At 41.5% G+C, this 23,530-nt stretch overlaps 1 protein-coding gene and 1 long non-coding RNA gene across 3 annotated transcripts in view; one reads left to right on the top strand and one right to left on the bottom strand.

The window, feature by feature from the left end:
- The first annotated feature begins 14,144 nt into the window (after positions 1-14,144).
- The window catches only part of EMP2 (epithelial membrane protein 2), a 30,743-nt gene continuing 21,357 nt past the window's right edge, over positions 14,145-23,530 (top strand). Inside the window, exon 1 of one of the 2 annotated variants that reach the window (XM_075767728.1) lies at positions 14,145-14,271. The gene's annotated coding sequence lies outside the window, so the exon portion shown is untranslated. Of the gene's footprint in view, positions 14,272-21,761; positions 22,034-23,530 lie in introns of those variants that run through there. The other variant, XM_075767726.1, reaches the window with a different exon arrangement.
- On the bottom strand, positions 15,340-21,577 carry LOC142604002 (uncharacterized). The gene is made up of 3 exons (XR_012837897.1): positions 20,476-21,577; positions 18,252-18,345; positions 15,340-15,495 (listed from the first exon to the last, which is right to left on the bottom strand). It is a non-coding gene; the product is annotated as an uncharacterized LOC142604002 (long non-coding RNA).

Raw genomic sequence — 23,530 nt, 5'->3', positions numbered from 1 at the left:
ATTCAAAACAGGAAAAAAAAAAAAAAAAGAGTAGAACAAGAACTATGATCTTGGCAACCAAAATACTTCACTGTACTAAAAAGCCGTGACAGAGTTTATAGTGGTCCCTTCTTCAAAGGAGTGCTAGCAGACATAACTACACCAAACACTGATTTGTGGGATTGTTGTTATCTTTAAACAAAGTTTATTCAAATTTCATGATCAGAACAGGAAGCAACAAACTGAAAGCAGACATTCCTGCTCCAGCCAGCTTTTAATATTCCTTAGCTTTGGTTTCATTTCAAGTGTGTAACTTACATTTATCCAAGAAAGGGGGGAAAAAATTTAGCGTCTTATGAAAAACTGCAAAATGGAAATGTTGAAATGTGTAAAACAGCTCATTGGCAGGTCCTCCCGACAGCAAGTCAAACTACTCCAACAGATTGGATCTTTCTTGGAAGGTCAGAAAGTATCAGGCAGTCCTAAGCTATTGAACACACTCTACCACATGACTTGAATTAAGAGAAGAAATAGTACTAGCTATTACCTTTATGAACTGGAAAACCAGTACTGTAAGAAAAAGTTCACATATTCAGGCCTCTGATCCTGTGATGGAGTTCAAAAGCACACAATTAAACTGTGATAGCATCCTACTGAATTCCGTAAGACTGGGGTAGTGGTGGGAATCACACTCATTTTGGAGAACAGTTTTACATCCCATGGTACCACATGATTTGAGTACCCTGTTCCCTACGCAGATGAAACAGGTGTCACTAAGGGGTTTTTTGTGTGTGTGGTTTGTTTTTTTTTTAATGGAGGACAGGAAAGAAACCAAACATGTATATGCTGATCCAGCCTAGAAGGGTAAACAGCCTCAGACACAGCTGCTCAGAGGTGAGGACAAAACACAAATTTGATTGATCAGTTCAGAACAGGATTTTATCCTCAGCCTCTATTCAACCACCAGATGATGGGCAAACATTTCCCAGGGCAGATGTCTGACATATGCTATGAACAGCAGCACAGGAATTTGAACCAGGGGAGTTGCCTAAGCAGACTACATATAGTCAGTCTCAGTTCTGTCCTGAAGGATGTTTAACAGTGATAAGAAATGAAACAACTGCAGTAGGAGAGAATAAAAACTTGTATCAAATTACCAGGTGAGGCTGCCAGCAGAACTGCTAGTGAGACTTAAGGACAGCCAAATTCAATGGAGAGTGGGACATGCAGTAGAAGATCTCTCATTCAACTGAGAAGAATCCTTCCCTGTCAAAAAAACCCCAAGAAAATTATTTGTTCCCACAAAATTATTTTAATTTTGACAAGTCAGTATTTTTCCTTATGTATTTTATGTAAAGCAGTCATTTTAAGTAAAGCTATTAGGAAAATTCCCCAAAAGAGCTCATATTAGTATTCCACTGCAAGTTCAAGATCTGAAAGGCAATACCACATTCTGCAAGATTTCAAAAGAAACAGGCTCTTGCAGTTCTTCACATTACATAAAGTAATATTTATTAATAAGTGTTTTATACGTCTTTACCTACTGGATGAACCTATAAGGCTGGTTCCCTCATGTTTCTGAGGAGCCAAAGTTGCTTTCCTTTCTCTTTGCTCAAATGAAAAGCTTCTCACGTAATCCTATGTTTCCGTGAGACAAGAAAGGAGAGGCTGGCAGGGGGGAGATGGGACACAAATAAACCAGAGATTGCAAAAAAGAAAAACAAATTAAGATGTTTGCTGTCCTTAAGCCCATTAACACAACAAAACATGGAAACCTGTTTATATCAAAGCTGAATTTGTTTATGAAATAAGAGTTTGCATTCCAATATCTACTGACACATGCAAATACCCCAATTCAACAGTAAAGCCACTGCAGTACTTTAGTACAGGGTTCAATTCAGAGAAATTGCTTTTCAGCTGGCTGTACTACTGGTCACAGGTTTGTGAAATGGGGCCTTCAAGGCCGACTATCACTGTGATATTATTTAAAAAAACCAAAACTGCACATCACTTGATATTCTGAATATGCAGAAAACAGTGAAAATATAGGAAGTTCAAAACATAACAATTCTGCCTTTGGAAAGGTGGAGAGTGTTGTTCCCTCAGATTGTAATGGAGCCTATAATCTTTACACTTAGCCATTAGGAGAAAACAAGAGAGTGCTATTCCAAAGGGACAAATTCTTATTTTTGCATTATAGGTTTAATTATTCAGTGTTAACCAATACACCTCTGCTGCAGCAGATGGGGCTGCTTTCACCACAGGTGGTTGTCTTTGAGCACAATGTCCAAGCTCAAGTTCCCCACCACAGGTTGGTAGAGGCAGGTTTCCCAGCACAGATAAACAACTCAGCACAAGGCAGTTCAGCTCTCATGCAGCCACACCTTGCACCTGGCAGAGCTGCAGGCACTATCAAAGCAGGCAAAAAAAACCCCACACCAGAAAGGCTGTTTCTCACCTGTCAGGCTGGTTTTAGGTGCATGCGAGGGAGGAGGGTGAGGGAATGACTCTCCAGCACTGGCTCTTCAACGAGTTCAATCAGTTCTCAGTGTTTTCAAACACAAGTGATTCAACATTTTAAGAATAGTTTCATTATACTGCGCCTTAATTTACAGCATATATTTGTGACTTCCCTGTTTAGACAAAGAGACAGTAAGTTTGGAGTGCTTAATTTTTCACTAACATAAACCAAAGGAAGGAGATCGCAACAGCTAGTAACACAGAAAATTTGAAAAACAGGCTTAATCTGAAAGGTGATGCTGCTATCAGACTACAGACCAAGAAAAAAGCCAACCTCAAAACTGTGACTTCCAAAGGCTTGAATAAAAAAAAAAAAAAAAAAAGAGCTTGATGTAGTTCCAGGTTAGATGTCAGGAGAAATGAGAAGATGCACATCCACACAGCCCCCTCGTTCCTCGCGACACACCCACTAGGCCTGGTTCCAATTCCACCCTCTTGAGGAATTCAGTAAGCACTGCCAATCAGCCATAGCAATCTATAAACTATGGTGACTGTTTTGGAACAACTGCCAACAGGTTTATTGACAGTTGATTACTTTAAACTTTTATTTTGATGCAAGTAAAACCTTTAATCCCATTTGCCAAACATTGAAAGGTTAAGGCAGATGAGAAGGCCTCACAGCACAGGAAGAAGCTTTTATCTTCTACAAATGTGACTGTCAAAACTTGCAGGGGATTAAAAAGCTCAAATATAGTCTTGTTATGACTAAAAAACCAAACCCAGAACCTGCAATCTCAAAAGTGAGCACAATTTTAGGATCACAAGCTAAGCAGTCTGAAGCCAAACTATCCAAGTTAACACAGCATCAAGTAATCTTCTGTGTCCTTATAGTAGCTATTACAACATTTAATATATTAATTAGATCCCACATTGGGATTACAAAATAAAGTATCAAAAAGCCTTGCCTTCTCTCTCCTGAAAGGAACACTACAGACATAAGATTATTACAGGAATGGTTGAAAGACTAAGCATGGTTTATATACACAAGGGGATGAAACATAGGGCAGTACTGGCTGACAAAACACAACAGATTCCATATGTGCGACATTGAAGCGGTTGGAAAAAGTGAATCATCTTGTACAGAATGTGATGAGCAGTTTACAGCATTTAAAATGCACCATGAATCTGGATTCAGAAATTTACAACAGCTCTCACTCATAGCAGGACTCAAGGGGAAACATTTTTTTTAAGGCATTTGTTTTCCTTTTTTTGTAAGTATTTACTTTTGTCTTACTGAGGTAACTGAAGTCATTTTTGTTCTCAAGTGTAAGCAATTATTTGCAATGCACCTTGCTAACATACAGCAGCATGCTTTGGGCTGAAAAAGTTAAACTGACACTGTGCAGTATCTTGTGGTTTGCAAAAAGAGAGATAAGAGCTCTTGCTGTGCATGTTTCCATTAAGTTAGTGCCTGAAGCAAGCAGTAAGCACAGCTAACCCCAAAGATGAAACCGATTTTTAAAATGCTGAAAGCAATCCTAGCAAGTAGAAGCTCCTTGTTTATAGTAAAGCCTGACTGGAGAAAATGAGTAGTGTTGTGTACCTCAGTGGACTCCACTGTCTCCTGTTCTTTCACATCTACCTCAGGGCTGCAGCTTCCTCTTCACCCCTCGTTTACCCTGAGGCTGCTGCAGGGCCAGCTCAGCACCTGGTTGAGCAAGCAAGGCAGGGAGATGCTTGAGCTGTCCCCAGAGCTGGTCCCAGGGCATTCATCTGGGCTTCTCAGCAGCTGTGATCAGCACTTTCCTCCTGGGCTGTAACTAGTGGGACAAGCAGTCAGCAACTAATTTATGCTAACCTGAGAAGAAGGGGACTTACAGGGTAAACACAAGAGGAACTGAATATAATTGATTCTTGCAATTGAATAAGGATGGCTAAGTATTATTATTGGAAGTGTATTGATAAATCGGGGGAAATAAGTCACTATGGTGGCAGCAAGTTTGTGCGTAATTAATAAAGGAATAATGAGGAAAAAATACAGGAATATTTTCATTTATAAATTTAAGAGGCTATGAAATAGGCAACCAATGAAAGGTGAATAAACTGCTTGATATGGTTCATTCAGAAGACTTCAGTAACATAAAAGGCTCAAAGTTCTCAGACTCCTAGATCTTTTCAAACCTCAGTACCATCTTCCTAACACATTGACTAGAATAAATTCTGCTCTTCTCACCTAAGGGAAACAGCCCATCCCAAAAGAGAACTAGAACACATAAGGAAAGAGAATATACATGGAAGAAACTTAATGCTACTAGAGGATCTTTCATATTTATGCCCTTCTGGGGCTTAAATGGAAAGCAGCTCTTACTGGGTTGAGTCAAACTTATTCATAGTGAAGGCAGAATACCAGCTACGTTTGATTCTAAACAGATAATTTAAAGAAATAATCAATAGACCTTCTTTATTGAATAGGCAGCATTAGCTTCCTCCTAAACTACATTAAGAGAGCTTGATTAGAACTTGGCCATGTGGCTAACAAACGAGGACACATGGGTGAAGGAGAGGAACTGTTCTCATTTAGGTTAGTAACTGGAGGTACCTCTGTGACAGCACCCTCTCAGGCAGAACAGGTACTGCAGTGCTAAGCACACATCCCCAAGAATAGATATAAGCAACTCTGACCAAGGGCCCACTGGGAGGAACTGACACACAAAAATCCTGTCTCTATTCAATTCATACTGTATTCAAACCAGACAAAACATGTTAGAACAGAGAAATGCACCTAGAAACAGAAGTTTACAAACTGAGAGCCAATACAATAGTTTCTTAAGATGTGGTAAAAAGCTCCCAGGGAGCTTCTGTAATGCCATCCTGAACTGAACGAAGAAAACCAAGACAAATAACATCAGTGGATGAGACTAATGGGGAAACTCATCCGACAACACACTGGATAAATGAGTCATCCCAACAGACTTCATATATTCTTTCAGGAACAATTCAGAAATCCCATACAGCTTTTGAACTCCGCAGTTTCAATGCTGATGACAGAATGTTGCTACATCCCACCAAACCCACAGCTGTTTGCACCTACAAAATATTGTTAGGTCCATATTTTCACAACAACTAAAATCTGTTTTGATCTGCTAACTACAATAGCTTCTACATACATAAAAGACTGCTAAGGACAAGACCTTTACCTTCCAACACTTTCTGCAAAGCAGCACTGCACTGAGACTAAAGCAGTCCTACAAGGCCGTGGAAGAGTATGGAAACAAGTTAATTTGTCTTGTTTGTGAGGAGGAAAAAAAGAGAGGGATTGAGAAAATATGGGAAGAGTTTCTACCTTTCAACTAAGTAGAAAGCAAAGAATATTCCCTCCCTTCCATCCAGCTAGAGGATGAACCAACAACCCAGTCCTGGAAAAAGCAGAATTTCAGGGACCACAGCCTTAAAGAAGTTAGACAGAAAAATATTCTATTCTCCTCCTTTAAGGAGGATTTTCCCAAGTACAGTATTTTTGGGGATTGCCTGTCACTATCCTTCCAAATACCTGATGCTTCTTAATGATGCCATGGAGTCTGGACTCTTTTAGACACTGTTGTCTACTGGCTCGAACCAAACAACAAAGCTCTCCAGAAATTAAGAGCATATGACATGCATTTGTCCAATGCGTAGCTTTCTCCACCCTCTCATTCCTATGGAAGTATGAATTTATATGTCTATAACTGTTCTAGGAAAAAGAAAGATTATAACACAATTAGAATATTTAAAATATAAAGTGAGTTCTTTCAAGGGGGAAGTTGGGGTACTTTCCCCAGCAGTTAAAAAGGACTGTTTTTTTTTTTTCATACAGCATCACCAATGTTGAGAGAAGATAACAGATGCCAAACTTCCAACTTGACTTAGGTGAATTCCCTGATGAGAAGAACATTAACACAACAAATGGCCATGCTATCACTAAACTGAAGACAACTAGCTTCATGGATGAAAAAGCTTCTGAATAGTGTTCTTTCATCACTTGTTTGGAAAGTATCTACCCTGTTTGGAATTATCTTTTTCCTAATCAGAGGGAAGGAAATATCTACTTCTGAATCTATAAGCAAGCACACTTCACAGAAGCTTCATATCTAATAGAACTTTACCATCACATCCCTACCTTCACCATATAGCAACAGAGAGAGGGGAAAAAACCCCACACAACTCCACACCACAAAACCCCACCATTTACTTACTTTACCAAAATTCCTCTGATCAGCTCAGGCTATAGACACTGAGATTCTCTTCCTCCCACAGCCTGCAACTCACCTGTGTGTGCCCAGATAGATTTATACTGTGCAGCTGGGGTACCCTGATAGCACAGGAACAGCACCTGCTCATATTTCAAACACCAAGTACTCAGTATCCCAGGTCCAGAGCTAACTTAAATAGCCCATCTTGTATGCTATCATGATTATCCTTCTCTGTACCCCAGTTAACTGGTTCAGTTAACCTAGACACAGTTATGCAAGTTACACCTCCATCTCTAGCTTACAGAACATTTACCTTTTCAGACATCACTGACAAAAGATCTAGAAATTCCTACCTTTGTTGCAGAGCCATTTGTTGACATTAATATTACTTACTGAGGAAAAAGAATCAGAAAGACAGATATTGCACCAGAACAAGAAAACTAATATTACAAAAAAACCCCAAAGTAGCTAACTAGTACTCTAGCTTGGACAAAGGTGTTTTATTACAGCTAGAATCTTTTGAAACTCTTACAATTAACACTTCTAGCTCTTTCACAAAACACCACTTGAGAAGCCTTCACCCATTTCCAAGGAGATGATAGAAGCAAACTTATCCAACCTTGATGATAAAATTAAATTTAAATTCACAAAGAATGGGAAATACATTATGATACTCCTGAATACCAAGCGGAGACTGGCAAATGTGTGAACTTCAGGTTACATTCACTCATAGTTTGTACATCAACACTACTGAAAAGTATGTTTATAAACTAGAAAGAGAAAGCATTAGGAAAAAATGGAGAATAAGATTTGAAGAAAATCCAAGGATCTGCTATGGACATGGAGATGGTCTACAAGTGACAGAAAATCCAGAACTGAAGCATGGCCCTATCCTAATTACCTACAGCGTGTCTGCTCAAAGGGCCTTTTGAGAAAGTTTAGTAACTTGTAGTTTCATTGCAAAGATGCAGATTCACAGGCTACACTAACTGGTAGAGGTATGTATAAAGCGGTCATTACTATGCAGTTTCCAAGCAAAACATTTTTGTTTGTTTTTAGGAGGAAACTAGAAGGAAGAAAATCATTAAGTAACAAAAGATTTTAAACCAAAACCCTCTATTTTAATTAACTGCCCATCTCTATCAGATCTACATTTATCTGCATGAAAAATCTGCTGCTAGTTCAGGAGAGAGGAAAAAACTCCAGCTCTTCCCTTTTTAAGGTTATTGGGGTTTTTGAAACTGAAAGACTACACACAATCATTTGACTCCAGATTTTGTTACCTAATAAAAGCTCTTAGAAAGAAGAAATGTAGAGATAGGTAAAAAAATCAAGGCATGGGAAACATCTTGAATGAGGACACTTGAAAAGCATGAGTCTCTTTAGCTCATCAAAAGACAAGTAAGACAGTATGGAATAAAAGTAAACAAACTAGTGAATTACATAGTTAATGTGCTTCAGAAACATTTCTTGCATTATGAGTACTGAATAGTCACTTTAGAAGAGGTGACAAATTCAGAGCTGGAAAAGGTAACACCTTTCAGCAGTGCATAGCTGTCTCAGTGCCACAAAACATCACTGATGTTTATTGTTTCTCTGGACTCAGAAATGGGTGAGATGATTCTATTAATAGCAATATCCACAGTTCTAAAATAAGTATTACAAAATAGCCAGAGCTTTGAAAGCGATATAACCTCTTCAGCTTTGGAATGGGAAGAACTTTGGCCTTCTGAAGGTTAAATGAACTGTCACAGTAGTAACTGTAGTATAACTGGTAGTACGTGAATAGCATTGCTAAAATAATGCATTTTACCATATGATACTTACTTATTTTAATTTTTTATATTTATTGCACTATTAATGACCGACTGCCAATACAGTCTTATTTTCCAGTGGTACTCTACCCTTCAGTTTGTGTATGTAGACCAGCCTTATGTCCTTGAGTGGAATAAAGGAGACGGATAATGTGAGATGTCTAAAACATTCTCTATGTTCACTTCTTAGTACAAGGGCAGAAAGTGGAAAATACTAAGAAACTATTCAATGTCCCACTTTAATATTTATTCCCTGTACTGTCTAATCTCTTCCACTTTCTGCTCAATAATGCAGTCTGTCTGACAGCAGTTGGCAGGCATGAGAACAGACTAGGCATTACACAGTCTTGCTATCTAGAAATTCTGCTCTGTGGTATGTTCTTGGTGCTTTTCTTTCCTTGCACCCCTCCAGCATGAAGAGGGGAAAAATCTATGAATATAGTATATGCACTAGATAAATAATCAAAGAGCTTCTTGAACAGACCTGTTGGTGGACAAAGGTTACCATGGAAGTACACTACAAGCAATTACAATATTAACATAGATTTGTACATGTTTCTTTACAAAAGGCATTCTTACTTTTATACCCATCTGAAAGTCCAATTCTTACAAGCCCTACTATGAGTGGCTAGAGATCTTGTCGATGCATTTAGTGACTTTATACTTTGTAGATCATTAATGATGTACTGAAACGTCTTTGCTAAGCAGTAAATCTCCTCAAAGAGGGATTATGGTTATCAACCAAAGGTTAAATATGAGAGACCCTAAAGAAGTTCAACACCCTTCCTGTGAATTTAAACTAAACACACACTACATTGCAAACTGTTCCACTGTTTGCTCTTTAACCAAAATAGCAGATGGATAGTTTTCAGTCAAAAATTATGGAGGTATAGGAAGCAAAACTGCAGAATGATATTTAGGACTGTGCTCTTGGTAAACAGAAGTTTATTAGAGCATAGAGGAAAAGATTTGTCAGTGTTTTCCAACAAAAACTCTACTTATTTACTCTACTTATACCATTGCACTTTTCACATTGAATGCTGCGAGATTCAAGGAGTAAAGACAGTTCCACACCAAAACATCATTAAAGGTATTTCTGTTTCTGTAAGTTTATCACTAGAACATACTGGGAAATAACTTACAGTTTATATTATTTTATATTAGTTTAGTTTATACTATTATACAGTTTATATTAGTTACATATCCCTTGACATCAGGTCAATTCCAGTACACTATATCTCACCTGTATTCTTAACTACCCCTTGCTTTGTGCTGTGTTTAGGCAAATAATTTTGCTGTACTCTCAAAACCCTCTTACATTAGACACTTTAATTTACTGAATTATATGTATTGCCAACCATACTGGCATAGGGACAAAGTAAGAGCACTTAAAACCTGCAAACTTTACTAAAACTGAAAGAGTCTCTCACGCCAATGCAGTGACAGCTTCAGCCAAAAAAAGACCGAGCCAAACAGCTCATGTGTAACTTTCTTCTAGCGTGTTTTTGCTAACATATGGCCCTGTGCCACAGGGAACAATTTCCACATCCATACCATTACATACATAAAGAAACATAGAACTTTAAATGATGAATTTATACATAACTGGGAGCAAGATAATCTTGTTGCTCTTATGCAATTCAGGACCATAAGTTTCTTCATTCCTAAGATAAACTGTAGGCTATACAAAAATGCAATTTATCATGTCCTGACTGATAGATTTTATATTGGATATTCTTCTTTTCACACAGAGGTCTCCAGAACATGGGCCTTGCAGGCTCACAGATCCTTCTTCCTAATCTGTGCACATGTACACACATTGAAGTAGAAATAGTAGGGAATGGTTAGGCACATACTATTCATATTTTATGAATAGCTGTCATTTTTAAAATTTTCAGCTTCCTGATATGTATCTAATGATTCACTTATCTGCGTCCAAAACCTGACTAAATAGGGAACTAATGACATAAATATATCCTTAGACCATTCAAGAGTCATTGCTAAGAAGCTTCTTGGCAGGCTCAATACCTGGTACCCGCTGGTGAACTGCACGAAGCAGAGTGTCATGCACCTCTCCCTTGCGGGTGGTGCAGTGCTACTTGCCAGATGCAGCCACTGTGGCATCATGCTCTTGTCTGGCTTTCCTGCTTATTGTCTCCCTGCTGGTTTCACTATGTACTGTGCAGGAAATATTGCACATCATAAAAAAAAAGTATTTGTTTAGGCTGGCAAAAAGGAGGCTAACAGGAATTCTAATAAATGCCTAAAACTATTTGAAAGGGATTTGTGAAGACATAAGAGCCAAACTCTCCTACGCAGTGCTAAACAATATAGCAACGGCAATGACCACAAATTATAGATCTGGGGGTGCAGATTGGACGTTGGGAAAACCTTTCTTACCAGGAGGATAGTGCAGCGCTGAGACAGGCTGACAGACAGGTGGTGGGATTGCTGTCCTTGGAGGATTTAAATACTGAGCTAGGGAAACTTCTCGCAGTTTTCCTACCAACATTTTTCATTCTTCAGATGTAAGTGAATCTCAGATCACCATGACAGTAATGCAAAAGTACTACAATAAGAACCATATCAGATCTATGGAAATAATCATAACCACTGTCTTGAAAGGTTTCTTCTTGAAAGAATTCTTCGTGCATGGGCTGATTAAGCTTCGTAACAAGTCTGGATGGCAGGTGAAGTCCATTTCATAGCTAAGAAGTGAAGTCACCACTTCACTTAGCAAACAAAGTGCAATAGCAAACAAAGGCTCAGCAGTCTTGAACTTGCGTTCTAGCCAACAGAGTAATTTACCATAGAAGAGAAGGAAACTCCAAAACCCTCTGCATTGTCCAATGAGCTCCCCAAGAGGGGCAGTTGGTTACCTGCCCGGTCTCAAAATATAATCATCATCATCATCTGATTTTGAGGCTTCTAATCATTGCTGCAAGTGTCCTTTTACCCAGCTTTTTACCTTCAGAATAGGTTCAAGAGATGCACTTGGCCCCTTTGGTTAGTCTATAGGCTAAACAGACCAAGTGATTTACATAATTCACGTGGAAATAAATTGCAACTCCTGTTATTCCTTTCCTTCTGAAATATTTTGGATTTTATCTGCCATTAAATCTTTACCAATACACACCTACAAAGCAGTTTTGTACAGGAATAAAAATAAGATACAGATTATCTCAATACTTAGTGCCCCTCCTTGAATTTTAGTAGCTATTAGCCACCTGGTTTAAGTGAAAGAGGAACATCTGTAAGGCTAGATGTTATATGAGAATATGCTTTTCCACACATAGGATTGTAAAGAGCATCCTACATGATGTTTTAACCAGGGAGAAAAGAACACAACACAGTTTAGACGGAATTCTTAAAAGGAAGAGAGATGAAGCTGCTGTGGTTTTCTGAAAACTGGCCAGCCTGGGCACTCCAGCCACAGCTTGTTCAATCCGAGCAGCCCACATGCAGCCAGCAAGACATATGTGTCCTTAAAACTGCCAGGAATGCAAAGCAATGCTAGACAAGTCTAGACTGATCACAGGATAAATGCAATAAGCAAAGAAGTGGATCCAACTGTGTGGTGGATGACATTTGCCTGGCAAGGGAACAGTTACAAGTGTCCAAGTCCTGGAACGGGGCAGGAGGGAGAAAGAAACAATTTTCCCAGAAGTGCACTTGGTTCCAGGGGAGACTTCAGTTCCCATCAGTGGTGAAATTCAGCTTAGCTAAGTTTGCTCTCCTCTTTGTTAGACAAATACATCTCCCTCTTTCTTAACACAAGTACGTGCAGATCAGGTTGAAAAGCCAAGTCCCGAGCACAGGTACTGCACAAGTCATGCAAATCAATCTCACTCCAATATTTCTGCTGCTACTCAAAACACTGGATTATGCCCTTAACTGTTGCTCTCCCCATCTTTTCTTGGCACATATCTGATGCCCCTTCAGTTATCTAAAACTTATTTGCACAGATCCTATACTCTGCTTCATCTCACTTCCTGAACATCCTAATGATATGGTCTCTTATAAATTAAAAATAAAAATACGGCTTTAATAATTTCTACTTAAAATTTATAATGCTACTCCTGCCTTCAACAAGTCCAGCTTCTTGATCTAAATCCTACCACTGTCTGGTTTACTCCCAACGATGCTGTTCAAATTGTGCAACTAATTCCTTACCTATAATGAAAGGCAGATGTCAGTCCTGAACAACTGGCCAGCCTGGTGGAGCACACTTAGATTTCCTTTTGACTTACATGTATGTATTTCCTTCCTGTGGAAACAGGGAGTGGGTCAGAGGGAAAAGGGAGGAGGGCTGAACACACCCAGGTCTGCAGGCTCAGTACAGACAGACCTAACTCTCTCATTAGTACTTTCCGTCTCAGCTTCAAATCTTCTTCTCATTAACAATCTTTTTGCTTGAACTAATCAGAATCTCTTCTTCATTCCCTTTATAGCAGCCTGATTTTTACAGTTTGCTGCAACATTTACTTCCTCCCCAAACTTTACTTAAAAGTAGAATATGTACGGAAGTCCCAGCTATTACAATACAGCTTCACCTGCTTTGTGGAATTATTAATAGTTATTTTATTTCGACGAAGACCCGTATGATAACATCTTATTATTGGCAAGTACCTACATTCAAAAACCACAAGTCAGGTCACTATATCTTTTATGACTGGCTTAAAAAATAATAGGTTGCAAAAATTATTTTTAGGCTTCTTTTAGATGACAAATATATTTTCTGCCTTTTTTTTAATATGAGGGCAAAAGTCTTTCTCATATTCCTATGACTGTCTTTGAGAAAACACTAAATGCCTTGAGACTCCTAATGTTGCAAGAGTTACAACACACTGCTGTTTCCTGATGCCCTTATGCATCGTTTATGTAGTAGGAGTTAAACTGTAAAATTTGTAAGATTTGTTATTACTTTCAATTTACATTTTTTATTGCCTGTAATTCACTAAAAACAGCTCTTATTAACGACAGGGCTCATGCTGTGCCCATGCAGTATTAATACTTGCAATCACTATGAAAACAATATCCATTTTAAGAGTACACAGGTCCAAAACCTGCCTGTGGCAACATCCACTTAAGTCAATGAGAGTAAAAAATGCATATCTGCAGGCAGAATCTGGTTCATGGCCACGCAGCACCCCAATGCTCCCATGAAGAGTTAAATACATATGCCACTGACTTCAGTAAGTGTTAAAATCTGTAGAGGGTGAGTTTTCTCCCTTTTCTGTAATGCTTTTCCTGTGAGATTTAGTTAAGTGATCATTGAAATACTTAAACTTACATAAGAATTCAGTAGGAATTACAATATTGTGTTCTTTCTAATAGACAGTCTTAGGAGGAGCTAACCCTTACATGCATGGAGACATATCATAATAATAAACAAAGGTGATGAATTTCCCAATGGTGTACAGAATAAGAGCCTTTGTAGTGTGTGCTAGTCCTCAGAAAATATGCTAATCCAAAAATTCTTTTCAGATGACCCGGTTCCTGGATTTGAATTTTTACGTGTACATATTTGGAAATGTACATGTGTACATGTGCACCAATTTACATGGAGAGAAGTGTATCAGCAGAGCAGGCTTGCTATTTAAATGAGAAAGCTGCAGGAATGCTGTGGTTTGCTCCATGGGGTTGGCAGCAGAACCAGCAGAACCATCTTATAGATGGGTCAGAGTCTAAAGCTGTTTATTTACATGTGTCTTGCAGAACAGATTTCTACAGAAAGACAGCAGCCTCACTGATGGAACCGTCTGTCACTCACCTTTTGCTGCACATGGGTAAGTCTCCTTTGAACTAGTTTGGACACTAGTAAGAAATAAAAAAGCTAAGTAGCTTATTTTACTTTATAAATCAGATGAAAATGTGATTTATTCATTCCTTACATTCTAAATATTTGATGTTATTTGGAATGTGCTGAGAGCAAGCAGTTCTCTTGGGGGAACAAACAGGCATATTTTCTAATTCACTCATAATGATTTGTGAGTGATTAAAGATTTGTGCTTTTTTGGATGACAAGGTCAGTAACCAAAGTGACAAAATATATTCTTCCTCTAAGCAGTACAAGTGGCTACTTTTCAAAAGAGTGTCTTCTTGTAGGGCACTTTTTGACTTTGTTTTGGATTTTGTTTGTACAATGAAATCGTAGTCCTGCCATTTTAACCACAGGTTCCTGCAGATCTCAAACAATAGTAAGTTTTCTGTGGCCAAGTCCTTATTACCCCTCTTTAATAACAAGATTTATTCTCCTGTATTCGTATCTCTAGCAGAGAGACTGGCTAGAAGTTGTTTTCTTATGTATTTGATTTGTAAAGCTATACGTTCACAGGGTTGGGTTACTATTGCAATTGTTTTGACAGGATGGTAAGCAACGTGCAGGTTTATTTGTAATGTACTAAAAGTCCTTGACATACTGTACTGTACTTCAGAGGCTCCACAATTTATTTTTTGTTGCAGCTTGCCTTTAGTTCTTGCCAATGTATTTCCTTTCCTTTTCCAAACAAAGCTAGGGTTGTCAAATCCTAACAAAGAATTTTAATAGCTAGATCCAGTTACAGAGCTAATTTTTAATTTACCATTGTCTGTACAACTTTTGACTAAATAGAAAAACTCTGCAAATGGGCTAAAGAGATGTGACCCACTAGCCAACAGCATCAAAATACCCTCCTGACTTAAAGGCCCCTGCACTCAATGCTTTTGCTGCCATCATCCACCACCATTTTCTGAAATACTGCTTTTAAGAAGTTCTCATAATGAGATCACTGCACTGGCAAACAGCTTTGTCTGATCCAGTAATAACATTTCCAGGGGCAGCGCTACAGTTTGTCTTGGCTAGTTTTTGACAGAAATTTTTATTATTTTTTTTTTAAGTGATTACAAAATTAATACCAAAAAAAGCATTTTACATGAGAACACACAGGAGTGGGGAAGACACAGGAGAGGGGAAGAAAGGAAGGGTAAGCTCTTCCTTTTCATTTATTGTCATCTCCACAGATTTGCAGGTCCTGCAGACAAAAATTTGAATTAATATATCCTATATATGTTTGCTGTGTAAACCATGGAACACAGCTCCCTGACATGTTGTGCTGTTTATGCCCAAGTCTTTCACTTGTTTCACCAAAGCCTTACCGCAGCTAACCAAAGGCATTCATTTTCAGGAATATTTTTTGACTCATGCATCTTTTGTTTTGGAGGATGACAGTGGGATAAGAGGCAGTGGAGAAGTATGCTAACTGAGGTGGAAGTGGGGAATAAGAAAAAGGAAACATCTTCAGATCCCTCAAGATTTTGTAAGTTTGCCAGAACTCCTACCAACCTCCCTGTTCTTAGGCTCAGCGAGCCTGAACAAGGACTTCAGTTCTCAAGGAGTTAAAGATTGTTGGGAAGCTGCTGCTCTTACTTAATCTCATCATGTTCCTTTGAGGGGGAGGAGGAAATGTTCCCAGTGCTGGAGTGGGAAGGGGTATGTGAGTAAGGTTGTTTACCAAGGACACACTAAGGTTTGTAAAGATCTGAGACACTTTTTATGAGTATACCAGGGCTCTCAGGAATGAAAGCAAAGAACCCTCTGACACCTGCAGAGAGGAAGGAGAAGGAGGACAAAACTGTGAGAACTTTGATGTGCCTCAGTGGTTTCTCAGGTGACTAATGAAATTATGTTCTACATTGGGCATGGCAGCTCCCTTGTATGGACTTTTAAAGAACCATGAGAGAGGAAAAGTCTATTTCACTCTTTACTTTTTCATTGTTTTCTCCATTCCTCCCCTCACAGAGCTGTCCAACAGTGGAATCGTTCTACAGCATACTTCCTAAGGTCCACAGGGCAGAAGAAATCACATTCATATGGATTTTGAGCATTAGCAGCGTGTGATTTTGCTCCGAAAGACATAATATGTATTTATGGTAAATTGAATGGTATTGCTGTCTCCCTATGCCTAACAGTATGTGGATCACATGATAAGGCATGGATGTGTTCCAAGCAAGCAGTTTAGGAATCTCAGCTCCAGATTTCCAAAATCTCCAATGCTAAGCATTTACTGTTATGTTTCACATTACCTTTGAACTCTCCAGGTCCTATTTTATAGAATTTGCTGTAAGAATTTTTAACTGTAAATAAACAAAATTAGTCTCACTTTAGTATTTCTGCAAAGTCTTTTTGCTTGTCAGACCTTATGTTAACAAAAGGTGACAAACAATGGAAGGATAAAAGCTGCAGCATGGGAAGCTCTATGGATGGCAGCTCTCTGAATTGTGGGCAACACTCTACTGTTCACAGGCACTGCTAGACAAAGTATTACAAATCACTGTTTTTTGAAAAGAGACACATTTATAAGTTGACCTTTCAGTTACCTAAAGCTGCATGCTAATTTTCCCCATGCTACTGTACCTGGTAGGTACTGATGGAAGAAACACATGAGATTTCTTCCATCAGTGCTCTTTGAAGAATTCTTTGAAGCCCATATTCCTCCCTAAGTATTTGGCAACTGCTGCCTCTTCATGCGAAAAACTAATATGGAAAAACACAGCTTAAACAGGAGTACGTTCACTCTCAAAGAGTGGGGTTTTTTGCAGTCAGAGGAAGCAATGACTGGGGTAATTCAGCACCCATCCTGCTGGAAGACAGAAACGAAGAGAAATCTAACAACATACGATCTACTTTTTAGATAACCACTTTCAAAAAATATAATGGGCAAACTGCAATGAAAGGGTTATTCCCTCACTCATCTATACACAATCACCAGGAAAAATATCCAAAGAAAAATTATCAGATGTTTCAAACAGGTCTAATTTTTGACATTAGAGAAGAATAGATGAGAGTTCACTGTCTTATTGGACTTTAACTCACCTCATATCTTGAGGAATATATATGTAAGCCATCTGCCGGTACTGAAAAAACAGGTCTAAGCTTGCTAAATAAAGCCATTATATTCAGACTTTCGTTCTTCCAATTCAGATGCAAAACTAGAAGTGTATTACTAAAAACTTTGTAATATAAAATCAACATGAAAAGAGACCGAGTTTGTTAGGTCAACTTACACAAACCCCTTACACAACCCATGTGTTACTGTTTACAGGTATAATGCATAAGTCACCAGGTCTAATAGTGGTAATGATCCTATATTCCAACACAAGAAATGGAGTAAATAGGAAGTAAAGTAAAACTAACCAGGAATGAAAGAAACAACTATTGGAAGAGAAATGCTCCTTCATCACCAGATCCCCAAAGCACCTTGTCCAAATGGTGTAATGATATCATTAGTGATATTATCACCACAGTGGTGAGATACAGACTGGAGAAGTGAACAACACAGTGGTTGGAAAATTGGCTGAACTGCCAGGCTCAAAAGTTTGTGACCTGTGTGGCAATGTCCAGCTGGCAGCTGGTGACCTGTGGCATCTTTCAGAGGACAATATTGAGACCTATGCTGTTTAATGTCTTTATTAATGACCTGGATGATAGCATGGAGTGCACACTCAAGAATTTCACAGACTACAGCAAATTGGGGGGCACGGTTGATAAGTGAGGTAGCAGGTCTGCTAATCAAAAGTTATTGCGCTAAAAATATTTCATTGGTATGTCTTGACAAACTAACACATAGGTATCACAAGGATGCCTACAGAGGATGTCGCCTTATGTTCCTCTTACTACGAGTTTTGGCATAGTATTTCCACTTTGAGAGAAGTCAGATTACAGCCTATCTAAGCAGAGATAGTTTTATCAGAAGTCATTTAAGATTTGGACAAGTAATTACTCAATTACCGTACTGATGAGCAGCTCCCTCAATCTGAAGGTTTCTCTTTCTTGGTGTCACTGGTGATCATGAGGTTCCTTTCTTGCAGGTTCCCTCCTATTCCTGTTCAGATAAATCCAAAGATCTTGTTAGCCTGTGTTTTTACTTCCAACCTCTTATTGCACATCAGAAAGCAGGCCCTGATCCCTTCTAGCTACGTAAACACCAAACTTGTTTGCTAATTTTGATAGATACATGGTAAGCCATAAACTGTAGCTATGTAGTCACTACATGCAAAAAAAAGAACGTATTCCACTCCTTATATTACAAATTAATGAGACCGACATTTACACCAACCCATTTTACATATCTGCAAATTGTCTGTAAGCTTTCAACATTCAATGCACGCACATATGCCAGTAGGATCAACATTTGAGCCTGTATTTCCATTACACAGTCTTTCTTGGTCATGATGGCTACTCAGCCTGCACTTTCAGACCTTGCTTTGAAAGCTCCTCATGGATAAAAGGGAATTATAGCTACTGGAGAAAAGGCTTATCTCAAATATACAGGCAAATTGTGTCCACTGTGTAACAGCTGGTAGTGGGAAGTGGGAGAGAAAAATCTGTTCATTTATGAATTCCATCTGGTTTCAAAGGTACAGTCTAGGATATGGCAAGACAAGCAGGAAGAACTGGCATGGAATGGTTGTCTTGCGTTTGCCCACTATGAATTCTGTTGTCAGTAACTTGCCAAAGATAAACTTGCCAAAGTAGAAGGAGGTACTTGGATACTTGGATATACCAGCTTTTCCTTCACATGGTCATCCATGCAAATGAATGAAGGATGAGGCAGAAAAAGGGTCAACACCACTTTTAGACACTTAACACTGCATTAAAAAAACCACCTCACTCAAAGCACATCAGTCCAATGCAAGTCTGAAAAGCAGAACCTGGATAATTTGTTTCCAGGAAAAGCCTGAATTCATCTGGCAGTGTGTTGATACAGCTTTAAAAATATTTATTCTTAGCTTCTAGCTAAGATAAATTATGGATGACAACTATACAACAATCAAAAACACAAGTAAGAGAAATTGAGGGAGAAGAAAGGAGACTATTTTTACCAGTAAATGTTTTCTTATAGGGACAGTATTATACACTTATTAACAAGCAGTGCCTTTAATGCAGTACATGATGAAGTAGAACAGTCAATTGTCCTCTTTCTAGTCACTTAAGTTGCAAGCAACAACATCTTTTGTTTAAAAATCAAGTGTTCTGTTTCATACCACAATTCCACTGGCAAACTTAGCTCTGTATGAGGGGAATGTTTTAAGTGACTGCAGCCCAGTGGAAGTTGGGCTGCTTATGCTTATAGTGGTTGGCTCAGCCTGAGGTACCACTTTCTTTCCTGAAATCCCCGGGAATCGACAAGCAGGGCTGCCTCCTCCACCGATACTCCCAGGTTTCTCGCTCCTGCTCCTTCAGCCCCAAAGCTGTGAGCATCTCCCCTGAGAGCCACTTTGAATTCCCATGCCAGTCTAACCACAAGACAATTACCAGAAAATAGGTGATGTACAAAGGAAGCAGCCACTAAAGGTCTTTGCCAGTCCCTCCTATCCAGAAACTTGGAATATATATGAGTGTACAGAAACATAAAGTGTTAGTGAACAGTGGGGAGTGTTTACGGCACAGGATAGTCTTGTGTGGGATTCCAAAGTGATTTATGCATACAAGATTTTTTTGATGTTTGGTAGTTGTAACCGACCTAAATCTAGTATCCAACTATTTACTCTGGTTGAATTGCTTGCAGTGTTTGGTGGAGTTCGTGGCACTTAGACTGCTGAAGCAGCTCTTTCAGTGTTTCTGTAATTTTGCTTTTTAGCAATGCATGAGATTCCTAATAGCTGTAGGTGCCCACTAATGCTGCACTTCAGAAGGGGTGAAGGTGCAATGAAGTGAGGTCACTCTACTTGGATTTTAGTAGTAACCAACACAGTGTTTTGCTCAACATAATAGTTGCTATTTGTGTGAATACTTTAGGAATACGGATGGTGTTGCTGGAATTCACCACAGTTCTTACAGAACAGGTAATCTGGGATTGGGAAACACTGCCCATAAACTTGCATGTACAGTGTGAATGCAGAGTCAAGGTCTAGTTGATATTTAGGTAACACAAAACAAGTGTTAACAGCAACTTGTGCAGAACTGTAACAAAATATATGACACAAAAGAAAACAAACATAAGCAGCCTGACTGTCACACCGGAATAGCCAGATTTCATCACCAACTTCACGCAGTGATAAGAGCTAATCCTGAACATCAGGTGAGACTTTTTGGCCTTCTGAGCAAGTAGAGGGTTTAGAAACCTGCAAGGCAGCCAAAAAGCTGAATTAAAGTCTTCGTTCTGCTTCACAGTAGGAGTAAATAGCATCAATTGGTGATGGTCATTATTTCAACTATTTTGTCACGTATTTTGTGAACATGAAGCTGAAAACGGACACGGCTCATTACTGATGCTCTCAGGAGAGAGGAGGTTCGTGAGGTGCGAGCAGGTACTTGGGGCTCACCTGAGCTGCCCGGAGATGGCTTTACAAACACAGATTTCCGCAGCTCTCCAGAATCAGGGTTTTCTCCTTGACGGAAAAGACAGGACTCCTCTCAGCCGAGCCTCAGCGGCGCTGCGCTCTCCGCTGAGGAGGCTCTGCCTTAACGTGGCATTGCTGCTGCTCCGGGCTCGTCCCTCAGCGGCGCCGCCGAGGGCCGGAGCTGTTCACGCCGTCCCACCGAGGGAGGAGGAACCCCCCGCTCCCCCGCAGGCCGCCGACCCCCGGCGCTGAGGGGCGGGAGACGGCGCGGAGCGGTTACACAATCTCCGGCGGCGGGAGCGCGGCTGGCACCACCGGCTCGGAATGGCGCCTTTGCTCCGCCGCCCCCCGCCCGCACGGCACAGCGCGCCGCCGTCCTCCCGCCCGGCCTCTCTGGGCCTGCGGTGCCGGGACAGGGTGGTCGCGGGGCTCGGCTGTCGGCCCGGGGAAAGCGGCCCCGGCCGCGTTGGGGACAGGGGCTCCCTTCTCCACAGACGGCTCCTCTGGGGGCTCCCTGGGCCTCCCCTCGTCCTCCCCGGGGAAAGCCCTCGCCCTGCCGCCGGGCAGGCACCGTCCCTCCTGCCCCTTCCTTCGCCCTCGGTGACAGGAGGCTAGCAGGCGGCTGGCGGGGCTCCCCGGGACGGATGCGCTGAGGCGGGAGGGACCCTCTCCGCCTCACACGGAGCGGGCACTCCCCTGACAGGGCCAGCGCCCAGCCTGCTCCCGCCTCAGCCCACGCCGCCGAGACGGAGGGCGGGGGCCGCCCGGAGAACGGGACAAGCGCCCGCCTGGTGGCATCCCGTGCGGCCGGGGCTCAGCCCGCCCTGCCCAGGCGGCGCGACCCGGGGGCGCCGCCGGGGCAGCGCTCACGGGACCGGCCCCGGCCGCAGGGAGCGGCGGGCCGAGCGCCCCCGGGGAGGGCCGGGCAGCGGCGCGCCTGGATGCCCGCCCGCGGCGGAGTGGAAACGGGCGGGGAAAAGTTTCTCCCGTGCTCGCCCCGTCCCTCCCTCCCCGCGCGCACACACTCACACACACGGTCACGCACACCCACACCTCTGCCTTCGCAGGCGGCTGAGGGGCACTTCTGAAAAGTATTTTCTTTCCACACCCAGTTCGCTTCTGACATCATTTCGGCAGGAGGGCGGGCGGGAGGCAGCAGCCGCCGCCGCCAGACGGTCGCAGCCCGCGCGGAGTGCTGCCCGCCGGCCCCGCGCCCGCCCCGCGCCCGTGAGTAGCCTCGGCCGGGCGGGGGGGAGCGGGGCGGGGAACGGGGCCGGGGCCGCCACCGCCGCGGGGGGAAGGGGGTGGCTGTGCCAGAGAGGGGAGGAAGAAACCGAAAAAAAAAAAAAGGGGGGGGGGATAAAAATGAAGGGGTTTTGCTTACTACAGGACAAACTTTACTTCTGCACGCCGGCGGCCGCTGTGCCCAGCCGTCTGTCGGGGCCGGAGGGCTAACGCCGGCCGGGGAGAGCTGCCGCCGCCCCGGCCCCGCTCCCTCGCCCCGGGGTGCTCCGGCCGCGGGACCCGGGCAGTTCGCTCGGCATCGGGCATCGGGGGAGCGGGACGGGGCGGGAAAACTGGGCTCATCGCAAGCGACTCAAAGGCTGGGCCAAGCCAGCAGAAAGTTCGCTATCTCCACGGGATAGTTTGTTTTTTTTAATGCACCCTAAGTGGAGTTTGCGTATACTACAATAACGTTTGATTGGGTTTGGCAGCTGCCCCCCCCTAGTGGGAGGAAAATACAGTTCTGTATAATTCAGTGCAGATTTCGGTTTGTGAAGTTTTTGCCAGAGTTAAACTTTTTTCCACTTGAGTCAAACTACAGTTTTAATAAGGTCTGTCTTTCTCACTGCTGCTTTTTTTCTGTCTGTAATGTCCAAGTCATACCTGGGGGGTTATGTGCCAGATACGAGATGGGCAGCTTTCAGTAACATGGGTTGCTTATAATATTGAGTATTGAATTTTAGAGGTCAGCTCCTTGTTTGGACATCTCTAGAAGAACAGTGCACTCTCCTCAGCAGACGTACCCAGGGCTTGCTCCTACTCACCGAATGCTGCCACCAAGAAACCTGCAGCTCGGCCTCTCCATTATTTTCTTGGCATAAATGCTTTGTTCACATGGTGCAGGGAGATCTTTTTTTTTTCCCCAACACCTGGGAATAAGATGTAAATGATCAGTAATTATTGCAATGAAACGTCTTAGAAGTATCTTCTGACTTGATACAGGGCTGTGAAGAAACCCACCAAATAGCTGTAAAATACACACCTGGTTTTCTTAGAGTTTTCTTTAAGAACTTTGGAAGTGAACAGCTATGGTTGGCTAATCTCCATCAAAAAAAAAAAAAAGTAGCACTTTCTCTTCACTTACTTTCAGACTCTGTACGTACAGTGCTGGTATGTTAACTATGTAAAATAAACCTTCTTGCCTTCCTGAGCAGACATTTTTTTCTGTCAAATAAAATAGTCTGTAATGACTTTTCCATCCAGAGCTGCTCTCTGATGTTGATTCCGGAGGCTTTGCTGTCCAGGCAGGGCAGGGTAGTTCAGGAAAAGAACTGTGAGGCTGGAGTGCCCGGACTGAGGTGGCAGGTGCCTCACACATGGGCTGGCAGGAACCCACATGAGTGGTGGGGGAGTACTGGGCACGAGTTTCAGTGAGGGGAGAAATGTGAGTTGCACTTTACTGGAGAATCCAGCTACTTTTTAGTAAGAGAGTATGTGACA

This window comes from Balearica regulorum, chromosome 15 (genome assembly GCF_011004875.1).
Source record: "Balearica regulorum gibbericeps isolate bBalReg1 chromosome 15, bBalReg1.pri, whole genome shotgun sequence".
Lineage (NCBI taxonomy): Eukaryota > Metazoa > Chordata > Aves > Gruiformes > Gruidae > Balearica > Balearica regulorum.
Note: the sequence above shows the minus strand (reverse complement) of the source record. Positions and strands in the feature narration are given on the sequence as shown.